At 45.9% G+C, this 12,141-nt stretch overlaps 1 protein-coding gene across 3 annotated transcripts in view; it reads right to left on the reverse strand.

Moving 5' to 3' along the window:
- The window catches only part of SNX10 (sorting nexin 10), a 70,100-nt gene that overhangs the window by 46,076 nt on the left and 11,883 nt on the right, over positions 1 to 12,141 (reverse strand). The window contains exon 2 of one of the 3 annotated variants that reach the window (XM_045792994.2): positions 1,271 to 1,403. The exons of the other annotated variants lie outside the window; for them this stretch is intronic. The gene's annotated coding sequence lies outside the window, so the exon portion shown is untranslated. The remainder of the gene's footprint in view (positions 1 to 1,270; positions 1,404 to 12,141) is intronic. 3 annotated transcript variants of the gene reach the window in all.

Raw genomic sequence — 12,141 nt, forward strand, 5'->3', positions numbered from 1 at the left:
AAGTCCACTCCCTTCTCTTGGACTCCAATGTCACTAGACTAGCTCAGGATCTCATCATTTCTCTCCTAAACTCTCGCGGGAATCACGTAGATTCCCAGGGCCCAACACACTTAGCAGAAGCTCAGTAAACGATTTTTGAATAAACAAAAGAGACGGAACATGCATGAATGGACAAAATGACTGAGTGAATAAATGAGTGAGAAAATCACTGAATAAATAAAAGAATAAATGTGTGCTATGTACAAAGAAAACTAAGGAACATACAGTTTAATGGAGGAGATGCAACCAAGCAAGTACAGGGCATCAGGTGATAAGCAGAGTGCTGGGGGGAAGGGGCGGGGGGGGGGGGGATAGAAACTAACAATCGGTATGTGCCTTCCAGTTGTCAAGTACTAAACCAGAAACTTCACACACAGTTCACACATGACTCACCTAGCAACTATATGATATACTGTGCTTCTGATGTGGAAAATGACATTCAAAGGAGTTAAAAAACCATCTAAGGTCACCCTTGCACGTGGCAGGGTTCAAATTCGAACCTAGGTCTGCAGGCCCCAAATCCCATCATGGTTAACAGTCATAGGCTTACGGGACAGGCTGGACCTCAAAAGATGACGATGATAATAGCCAACACACAGAGTGCTTCTGACAGAGTCACCATTCTAAGAACTTTGCATATATCCTCAAAAAGAATCCTATGAGGGGCACCTGGACTGCTCAGTCAGTTAAGCATCTGCCTTCGGCTCAGACCATGATCCTGGAGTCCTGGGATCGAGCCCCACATCGGGCTCCCTGCTCAGTGGGGAGTCTGTTTCTCCCTGTCCCTCTGCCCCTCCCCTCGCTCCTGCTCTCTCTCTCTCTCTCTTACTCTCTCCCTCTCAAATAAATAAAATCTTAAAAAAAAAAAAAAAATCCTATGAGGTAAGCATGAATGTGATCCCCATTTTACAGTTAAGAAAACAGAGACACCAAGAAATCAACAAGTAATTTGTCAAAGGTCATAAAGCTACTAAGTGACAGAATTGGGATCTGAAACCCAGACAGTCTGGCTCCAGTGTCTGTGCTGGTCGTCCCTTTAACCTTCCGTCGTACTGCCTTCCTGATGGAGGTAAGATGGCGGAGGATGGTTCCAAGTGGCGAGAATGTAGGATTATGGGCCGTGAGGCCTGAAGGTGGGAACAGGAAGTGGTTCACTGCGGCAGGGACTGGGGGATGGCTGAAAGTAAGGCCCCAGAGGAAAGATGCGGTCAGACGCACAGCTTCCTGTTACCTGGTCCGGGGCCCCTGGACTATCCTGTTGGATATGTAAAGTGCCTCTGTCTCTCACAACGTAGCGAACAGTCAGAGGAGCACGTTCACGCTGTTTTCTCGACACCGTGTTTAGTTCTCCTGAATCTGAAAAGCTAAAAGGCAAAGGAATAGCTGATGTGTTCAAGGTCTTACCGTGAGCTAGCTGGTACAACCTCCCCGCAGTCCACAGAGAGAAGTATCGGCACCGTAACCCGCTGGCACTTATTTTTCATACAGTATTAGTTTGAAAAGATTACGTGTATTTTTAAAAATCTCTATTTTGTTTTAGAGAGAGTGAGCAGGCGAGTGTGGGGAGGGGACAGAGGCAGAGAGAGAATCTTAAGCAGGCTCCACGCCCCGCGTGAGTCAGACAAGGGGCTCGATCCCACGACCCCGAGATCATAATCTGAGCCAAAATCAAGAGTCGGACACTGAACTGACTGAGCCACTGAGGCGCCCCAAAATCTCTAATTTCATTTCACAGTATTTCAAATGTGAGCCAATAAATTGCCATCTTTATGCCTCACTACTGTGAAGTTATATACAAGTCAGTCAGGTCTAAATTTATCTTAGGAAAACTTTCGTAGAAACAAATTAAAAGGCAGACCCCAAAACTAACCCTTCACTCTAACACAGCTTTGGGAAGGAAAAGGAGAACAGGCCTCACAAGTCACCCAAGCAAGCCCTTAGGTCATTCTGATTCCGATTCCTATTCTCATCAGTTACTGGAAAAGATCACCTCGGAGGAATCTGTAAGTGCTACTCCAGTTCCTTCCTTCATGAGAATCTACCAGGTTAAACAATAACCACTTCAGCTTCAAGGCCTCCCAACTCAGAGGAGACCAACATGGTCATTCCTCATGGTCCAGGGGAGAAACCTAAGGACCAAGTGAAAGAATCCAAAGAAATGCTCTCTGACCTCTGAAAGTAAATATTCTAAAGGGCTTGTTTGGCTCCATGGGAAAGGGGCAGGATCAGCTCACCCAGTGCCCTCTGCCACGGGGCTGCCAGGCAGGGAGAAGGTGGGAGATAGAGCAGAGGTGGAGTGATGTGAGCCATGCGTCAGACAGGAATAACCCCTGCCCTGAGCCTCGTCAGAGCCCCAGGTGAAAACCTGGTAAATTACAAGGAAAAAATTAAAGTGACTTGTTCAGCGCCTTAACTTAAGTTGTTGTTGAACACAGAAGCAGAGGACAGCGAAGTCTCTAGGGTGCCCAATGGTCAGCTGGCCTCACTCACTCCCGGTACGCGATTCATTTCCTGCCCCGGCATAACCTGGACCAGTTGTCACTGCTGGCCCCGTGACTTCATGGGTCTGAGGTCCACCGGGAAAGGAGCTTTGGCGCGGAGAGTCTGGCTAGGAAAAGACTCAGGGGCAAGGCCTCACAAAACTGACCAAATTAAAGCCAGAGGGAATGTTGTTCAGACAACACTAATCTTGTGATTTTGTCAGCTATTTCAAGTCCAAAGATTAACAAAATACTAGAAGGGCAAATACTAGAAGGGCAAACCGATACATGTGGTTGGGGAGTGAGAAAGAAGACTTGACAGATTCAAGTTCTCCCTGAATACATCTGGATTGAAGCAAAAGTCAAGATTCCAACATGGCTAACTTGTTACCTTCATAAATTTGAAAAGGGTAAGCTAGCTGGGAGAACCTTCATGCCCATTCACTAGCTCTGTCCCGTGGCTCTGGGCTGGGTACTGATCTGCCGGCCTCACGGGCACATGTGAGTCAGAGCAGTGTTCACACCTTACTGACTCCAAAGTCTAGAGCTCGCACCTCCTTCAACCCAGCATCCCCACTTCTAAGAAGGGATCCCCGAGAAAGCCGAGCACCCAGGTGCAAAGCCACATGTGTAAGGCCGCTCACCCGTGGCCATGTTTATAACTGGAGAAGCGGAGACAACCTGAACGCCCACTAGTAAGGGAACGATTACATAGAGTAAGACACATTCGTGGAATACCTTGCAGTTGTTCAAAAAAGATGGGGGGGGCAGGATCTGTACATACTACCCATGACGCACAAAGTGGGAACAATGACTTGCAGAACAAAATGTGTGGTGTGACTCCATTGCTGAAGTGTGTACATTTCAAAGAGAAAACCAAAAGCCCAAAATGGAGTCACATATGCTAGACCACGCCAGCGAACCAGGGCTTCATACCTAACCTAAATGCAGTTTTAACCTCCCCCAGAAATGTAGTCTTCACAGGTCAGTCAGGAATTTTCTGGTCAGCACCAAGAAGATAATCTGTCGCATGGGCCCTCTTCATCCCACTTCCCACGCCCCCTCCAAAAGGAAGGTAAGGTCATCTGTGTGGTCATACCCCCTACTCCTCCCAAGCGAAAATGACCTTGCCTAAAGCAATTCTTTCTCTTTTTTTTGCTAATAACTTCCCTGCCCCATCCTCCTTCCTATAAAAACCTTCCATATCGTACAATCTCTACTTGCTGGATGGGATACTGACCAGTTGAATTTTGTTTTTTAACAACATACATGTGTATACACTTATACGCACTGAAAAAGATCCAGAGCGTGTGTACCAAAGTGAATGCAACTGAGGCGTACCGGGGGGGGGGGGGGTACTTCCTTTTTTCTCTTTTATAAACTCCTGGATTGTCCACAACTCTTATTTTTTAAAATACATTACTTTTGTGATTTGAAAATACAGATGTGCTCAGAGCTCAGATTTGGAGCCATTCACATCTGGGTTCAAATCCCAACTACGCCACTCATGGCTATGTCAACTTGGACAAGTTACCTAACTTCTCTGGTCCTCCGTTTTCTTGCAGGGGGAGGAAAGGATTCTTAATAGTGCCTGTTTCATAGGGTGAGGATTAAATCAGATAATGTAACGTACTTAAAGCACTTACCAAGTGTGCAATAAAAATTAAGTGTGACCACTGGCTGAATCTTTGGTACCTTTTTCTTCAAATCTAAGAACAATGAAAGATGCAAAACTTTATTATTTCAGTAAAAAGCTGCATTGTATACACAGACATGTGTAAGTGTATGTCCTGGAGCAGAGAGAGAAAAGAAAAACTCGCCATTCTCAAAGGATGCACAGGGACCACTACATCTTTAGCTATAAGAAATACCCATGCAAAACTACACTGTAGCAAAAATCACTGGGCAAACAGAATATGGTATTGGTACAGAAAATAAGCATTAGCCTGGCTACTCAAGATTCACTGCCATGAGAAACAGAAATGTAGATGTGACCTAACAATACCAGGTCTTAGAATCCTAGTACATTACAATTGCTTCCAAGGCAGCCCCACTCTGAATGTGACTTCCCACCGGCGTGGCTTTGTATGAGCCTCTCCCAAGTCTTAGGTGCCAAGGACACTTGGACTCGTTGAAGACCATCAGTAATCTACCTTTAGGCTTCCATTTACCAAGTTAAGTATCCTCAGGTATTTTGTGGCTCTTGCTAACCAGAAAAAAAAAGATTTCAAAACAAGTATCTTTTCAAAGTTTCCAAATGAACAGAAAACACTGACAGTAATAAAAATAGCTATTTATGATGTCAGCTACGTGCTGGCATTGTGCAAAGTATATTATGTGCCCTGCCTCACTGAAGTCCCACAACCACCCATTTTATAGATGAAGACACTAAGGCTTCGAGAGGTGAAGCAGCTTGCTCAAGGTCATCACAGGGTCGATAATTTGTCCAAGGGCAATGCTGGAATTCAAACCCACCTGTTTAGTTAACCTTTACTCACTTTTCTCATCTCGGTCCCCAACTCACTAACCCAAAGGAGCTTCCCTAACTCCCTTCAGCAAAGTTAAATCCCCCTAGTTACGCTTCCCTCGCACCATCATCTTCCTCTGTAGTTCTGATCACGGTGATATTTTTACCCTTACTTGTGTCACTACTGAGTTAATGTCTGTCTCCCCACCAAACTGTAAGCTCAGGCCCAGCTCAGCTCCTCAATGTGCTTGTTTACTTAGGATCCCTAATCTCTTACCACAGTACCAGGCACATAATGGGTTCTCCATACACATTTACACCGATTGCATGCATAAATGGGGAAAAACAGTACTCAGAAATCAGCCAGCCACTTGGGCACTGCACCAAGCACAGGCAGCCCAGTGGACATCTATGTGCAGGTAGCACAATGCCACCTGCCCGTTCTGAGGGGCAAGTTAACAATGTTGGCAGAACTGAAAGAGGATCTCAAACATAAAATCTCCCAGTGGGGAGACCCAGTACCACCTTCCCATTTGAAGGAGAGCAGTACAAGAGCTGGACTCTTCATCGACCCCATCAATACATCGTTAATAATAAATCATGTTTCTGATTCATTCTGGTTGATTCTTTCCCCTACATATGGCTTATTTCTGTTTTAATTCTTTTAATTAAACAATTTTTTCTAAAGATCTTATTTTTCAGTAATCTCTAAACCCAGTATGTGGCTTGAACTCACAACCCCGAGATCAAGAGTCGCATGCTCCACCGTCTGAGCCAGAGAGGCGCCCCGCCCCTTGCTGTTTTGATTCTTTTTCCTGCTATTTTAATCTGCTAAGTCCCTTCCTTGAATATCTGTTTTCTCAAAACACTTGAAGCAGAATCACATGGCGTTCACAGGCTATTTTCTTAGCACTCAGCTACGAAACTGAAAGCAACTGGAAATAAAGGAAACTATATTCACAACAAAAAATAGTTATTAAATCTCAGCAATTCTTCGCAAGTCACTGTCACAAGGAAAATCCCAAGGGTTTCAGAGCAAAATCTTTTTTGTCTTTTTTTAGGTAAGCTCCACGCCCAACGTGAGGCCCAAACTCACAACCCCGAGATCGAAAGTCGTGTGCTCCACCAACCGAGCCAGCCAAGCACCCCTGAATTTTTTTTTTTTTTTTAAGATTTTAAGTAATCTCTACCATCAATGTGGGGCTTGAACTCACAACCCCGACATCAAGAGACATGCCTGACCGACTGAGCCAGCCAGGTGACCCTAAGCAAAATCCTTTAAGCAAGCCCTAGCACCATCCCATGTTAGAGTCACTCATAATATTAAAATGTAAAACAGTACAAGTATTGAGTCCTTCAGGAGCATGGACTATATTTTGGGGTGCCTGGCTGGCTCAGTCAGTAGAGCTTCATCTAACTCTTGATCCCAAGGTCCTAAGTTCAAGCCCCATGCTGGGCATGGAGCCTACTTTAAAAAAACAAAAAACAAAAAAAGATAGTATTTGAGAAGGGGCTATATTTTGAAAACACATCCAAGACAAAAAAGGAGTAACTTTAAAAAAAAAACAACTACATTTGCTACCTGTCAAAAAACCGGGTTTTTAAAGGGCTCGGGGTCTGATTATCGGTCTGATGACAGCTCCAACTTTGCAATGTTTTTTATTTTTATACCCCAGGTGAACACTGAGTTCTGAGAAGAGAGAGGAGGTGCAGACAATCCGGAGAGTGGATTTTGTTACACAAATGCTCAGGAAAAAAAGGGGAAAAAAACAAACTTAGCCACATTGATTTGGCAGAGCCCCAAATTCATGAAAGCCTACACAATCTAACCCTTTTTTAACATGCAATCTTTACAGGTATAGAATTCCTCTGAATATTCTTTTCGGAGGGTCACAGAGACAGCAGGTCTCACTGGCCTAACAGAACAATTCTGGAGAACCCGGCTATGCAACCTCTTAGCCAAGAAAAGTACTGCAGGTGAGTGAAATAATAGCCTTGGGGAGGAAAGACATCGCCTTAGAGGTTCTAACAGGATCAAGTATCCGCTAGAAGAACCAATCTAGAGAGCCGCTGTTCGATATGGTACTCATTGTTAACAATACCACACTGCGCACTTAAAAACTTGTGAAGGGGCACCTGGGTGGCTCAGTCGGTAAAGCATCCGACTCTCGATCTCAGCTCAGGTCTTGAGCTCAGGGTGATGAGTTCAAGCCCCACGTTGGGCTCCATGCTGGCTGTGGAGCCTACTTAAAAAAATAAAAGGAAAAAAAAATTGGTTAAGAGGGTAGATCTCACATTAAGTGTTCTTACTACAATAAAAAAACTTTTTTTTTAATGATCAGATATTTAAGTGGTTTTCTACTTAGCCGTACAGGAAGGACTGAGAAAGAGAAACTGCAGGATTCCCAAAATGTCGCAAACAAAGATGTCCCCTCATGCCTCTTCTGTGGCCGTGTGCACACACCCACACACAGCTAGCATCTTCCTTTTGCCAATTAGCTTCTCCATCTTGATTCCTCTGTGTGCTTCATGCATCTTCTTCATATAAGCACTGGGCCCTCTCCCAAGAGGCAGCCCATGTATTTCCCAAGCCGCTACCACCTGGGGGTGGAATCACTCGCAGCCTGTTCCCTCAGGAAGAGGAAGGGGTGTGCAGCTACAGTCATGCTCTCAAGCACCCTGCACAAGCCCTCATGTGAAAGTTTTAAGAACTGTGTGTAGCCTCCATTTCGAATGAAGTAACCCACAGCCAGACCTACGCGCGACCACCAGCATCCTGAGTTTCCTCAAAATATAATTGTAAGCAACTGCTTTACCGCCATGGTCCTAAATCTCCAGTCGCTCCTCCTGCCAACTTTAATAACGTCAACAGGGACCAAAGCTTCCGCCATTTGCGGCAAAAGCCAAGTTCCCCTCTCCTTCCCTGCACACAGGACTGGGAAGGAAGCAGCCCCGTGTCCAGGGAGCACACCTAGGCGCTCACCTGTCAGGAGGCCCCTTCCTCCTGGTCTCGTTCCGAGAAGGCGGTGACGGGAAAGGCCAGGCGCCTGTCCAAACACCACCCAGATGCCAGAGGAAAGCCCTGGCAGAGGAAAAGAGAACTTCCACTGTGGGATGAAGGGAAAGGAAACGCAAAACGCTCACAGATGTTTCCCCACCCTCCACGCAGAAACCCAGGAGACCTTGAGCCCAGACCGCTGCTTCACCAGAAGGCCTCTGTCCAGGTAAACTGACGGCCACCACAGTGATGACTTGACCCTGTCACAGACATTAACTCGTACCCATAAGCTGTCAACACACAGGCTGTCTCTTGTTTGTGATCTGTCTCCACAAGAGCAGGGCCGGCACTGTGTTTTATCACGAGTTTATACCGGCTGCTTGGCACAGTACCCGCCACTGTGTAGACACTACAAAACAGATGACTGAACAAATGAATGAATGAGTGATATCCTAGTCACAACAATCCTGTGAGGCGGGGAAAGTACTATGGTCTGGTCTCTGTTTCTCAGGTAAGAAGAGACACCTAATGGAAGTGAGGACTTGTCCAAGGACAGAGGGGCCTGGACGTTTCCTCACACGATCATAAGAAATCCACTCATTAGCACCTACCTGACCCTTTGCACAGGTTCACTTATCAGATAATGTAGGAGAGAAGAGGCCTTGAAAGACTGATACGCTGGCATCTAAATGTTTAGGGGGTGAAAGCAAAAGTGAGAGGAGGGGCAGAAGGCTGAGATGAGTCAAGAGCATAGAGTTCTCGGGAGATGGGGAGGAAAGACACACTGAGGATCCCCTATTTCGGGACAGCTCCCTAAGAGGCCCTGGGCATCCCAGAGTCAGCAAGAGGAATCTGAGCTGTGAGCAAAGAGGGATTTCCAAAAAGCAGAGGGAGAACACACAGGGACCAGGCCGCTGGTCTGGAAAAGGCAGATTCCCATTTCTCCTTCAAATGCCCTACCTCAGGATCATTCTCTCCAAGAACTCTGAAGGTTCTGCTGGCTCATCTGCTCAAGAACCAGTGCTACATGTTGAGAGGACACAGACCCCAAATGGCCAGAAGGGAGCTGACTTCTGAAAGACAACAGGGATAGGCCCAGGCTCACCTCTGGGCCCAGCCATTAGCCTGTGGGGACCTGCCGAAGCCACGTAGGTCAGGTTTCTGCTCCTCCATCTGTGGGACACAGAAGAGGCTGAAAGCTGGCTTTGACAAAGTAGGTGACTCTGAGTATCCACACAGGAGAGCCAACTATAGATGCCAGAATGTTCTCTAGAGACCCTGAACCCTGATGATCTGGTACTGGTAAGATCCTAGGTGGTGGCCCCTGAATCCAAACCCGGCAGGGTGGCAGAGGGAGCACAGAGGGGAATGAAGAAGATCATCTGGGTTAGAGGTCAGGCTGCTCATTGTGAGGGGACAGAAAAGACAAGGTAAGTGGGCAGAAGACTCTGGAGTTAGGGCTCAGAAACCAACCGCCTCCCCATTTAAAGAAATCTGATCAGCACTCTTGCTCTACTCACTGTCATCCTACCTGCTCAATCCTCCAGGGCACTAAGTGGATGCTCTTCAGTCCAGGGCCCCAGGCCACCACCATCTGGCTCCATGCCCCTAAACAGCCGTATCTTCTGCTCCTTCTCCCCACTGGTGCTCCCACCACTCAACCAAGAGCAGTGGGCTTGCTGCCCTCAGATGTTCCACCATTGCTCTCTGCCTGCCTCTGCCTTACCCATCCACCACTAGGGCAAAATATCAACAGCAAACACGTCCACAGCGCTTGGAATGGCCAGGAACTACTCCAAGCACTTGACACCCATTAACTTGCTGACTCTGCACAACAGCCCTTTGAAGAGGCATTATTAGTATCCCCACTTTACAGATCAGAAAACTGAGGCACAGAGAGATTGACTCTCCAGGCCCCATAGCTAGGAAGAGGAAGAGATAAGACTCAAGCCCACAGTCAGCACCAGAGTCCTTCATCCCAACCAGCAACTGCCTCTCACAGCACAGTCCAGCCAGCACCTGCTCCCCAAGCCTTCCCCGACCCCTTCATGGACAGCTCCTTGCACATCTCCATGCCACTTTCCACATTTGCTTGGCATGATTATTGATTAGATTTTGTCATCGCTTCCCTCCTAAATTAGAAAACCCATAAGAGCAAGGCTTCGGGGTTATTTCTACATCATCTTTGTATTCATTTCCTAAAGCTGCTGTAACGAAGTGTCATCAATTTTGTGGCTTAAAACAACACAAATTTATTATCGTACAGCTCTGTCAGTCAGAAATCCAACACCAATCTCTCTTGGCAAAAATCAACGCATCTGCACGGCTGGGGGCTCTAAAGGAGAGACTGCTCCCTTGCCTTTTCCAGCTTCTAGAGGCTGCTGGCCTTCCCTGGCTCCTGGCCCCTTTCTCCATCTTCCAAGCCAGCCACATATCATCTCTCTGACCCTTCTTCTGTGGGCACATCTCCCTCTGACCACAGCCAGGAAAGGTTCTCTGTATTTAAGAACCCATGTGATTAGACTGGACTCACCTAGAAAACCCAGCATAATCTCATCTCAAGACCCTCAACTTAATCACATCCATCCTTGAATGCAAGCAAACATTCCCAGGTTCTGGGGACTCGAACATGGACATCCTTGGGGCCATTACTCTACCGCAATCTTTTGCGTGAATGTCTTCAACAGTGTTCCCCTGACCAATATGGAACCGAATCGCCATCGGGCTTCAGCTGCACCAGCTCCTGAACGCTTGATTATACGGTCCTTCCACTGGCCTCTGACTGTAGTGTACGTTAGTCTTGTGTGCCCACAATGGCCAATAGCTCTTGGAAAGAATGTCTCCCCTTTTCATAGCCCCGAACTGTGATCACAGTGGACACATAAAGATGTTTAATCTGGGGATCAAACACAATGCTAATGAATCTACAGGTAGGCTCAATCCCTATCTCGTCTACTGTTTTATTATCTATTTTTTGTTTCATATTTAGTATTTATTTCTTAAAATATAACACTTATTTCAAGATGCAAAAAATACAAAAGAATATAGAATAATAAAAACTCTCCCTCTTTCTCCTACCTCTTAGTCATTTTTTAGTATCTTTCCAGAACTCTTTTATGCATATGCAAGCACATACACACAGTCATTATTCCCCCCTTCCTTTCCTGTAAATGGTAGACTCACGGATGGCCCTTTCTACACCTCACTCTTTTTTTTTTAATCTTTGCTTTTTTTTTTTTTTTAAAGATTTTTTATTTATTTATTTTGACAGAGAGAGACAGCTAGCGAGAAAGGGAACACAAGCAGGGGGAGTGGGAGAGGAAGAAGCAGGTTCCCAGCGGAGGAGCCCGATGTGGGACTCGATCCCGGAACGCCGGGATCACGCCCTGAGCCGAAGGCAGCCGCCCAACGACTGCGCCACCCAGGCGCCCCCTCTACACCTCACTCTTTACTTAACAGTGCAGACCGCGCCACAGTTATCCACAGAGCATCCCTGTTCTCTCTTCGTGCCTGTGTACTATCCCCTGTGCACATGTCCCGTAATTCATGCTCACCAGCTCCCACCGATAGACACGCTTGCTGTTATGTACAGTGAACACTGTGAAGCTATCTGAAGAATAAATCTCTTTAAGCGGAATTTCTGAGTCAAGCCAGACCATGTGAATTATTAACTCTGACAGATACTGGCAAGGCGGCCCCTGTAGGAAACTAATACACATTCACTAAGCGTGTATGTGTGAGTTCTGTTTTCCCACAGACTCCTTAACACGGATGGTTTTCAAAATGTTTTTATCTTTGTCAATCCCAGAGAGGTGAAATGTGGTACTATTTCAGTGAAATTTAATTAGAATTTTAAAAATTACATGTGAGGGTCCAGCGTTTCTTGTATGTTTAGGACCCACTAAATTATTTTCTATAGATTGCTCATATCCTTTGACCATTTTCCTATAGTATGTTTGTTCTTTTCCTTATGGATTTGTAGGAGTTCTTTATGTATTAGGAAAAATAATCCTTAATACATAACATGAAATGCAAATGTATTTTTCTGATTTGTAATCTGTCTTTTACTTTGCTCACACAGGTTCTGCTGTGCCAACTGTTTGTAGGTAATGAATTTTATTGATCATTTCCTTATGGCTTCTAAGTTTTGCACCATA

The sequence above is a fragment of the Ursus americanus genome, chromosome 3 (assembly GCF_024610735.1).
Source record: "Ursus americanus isolate L20-20 chromosome 3, mUrsAme1.1.p, whole genome shotgun sequence".
NCBI lineage: Eukaryota > Metazoa > Chordata > Mammalia > Carnivora > Ursidae > Ursus > Ursus americanus.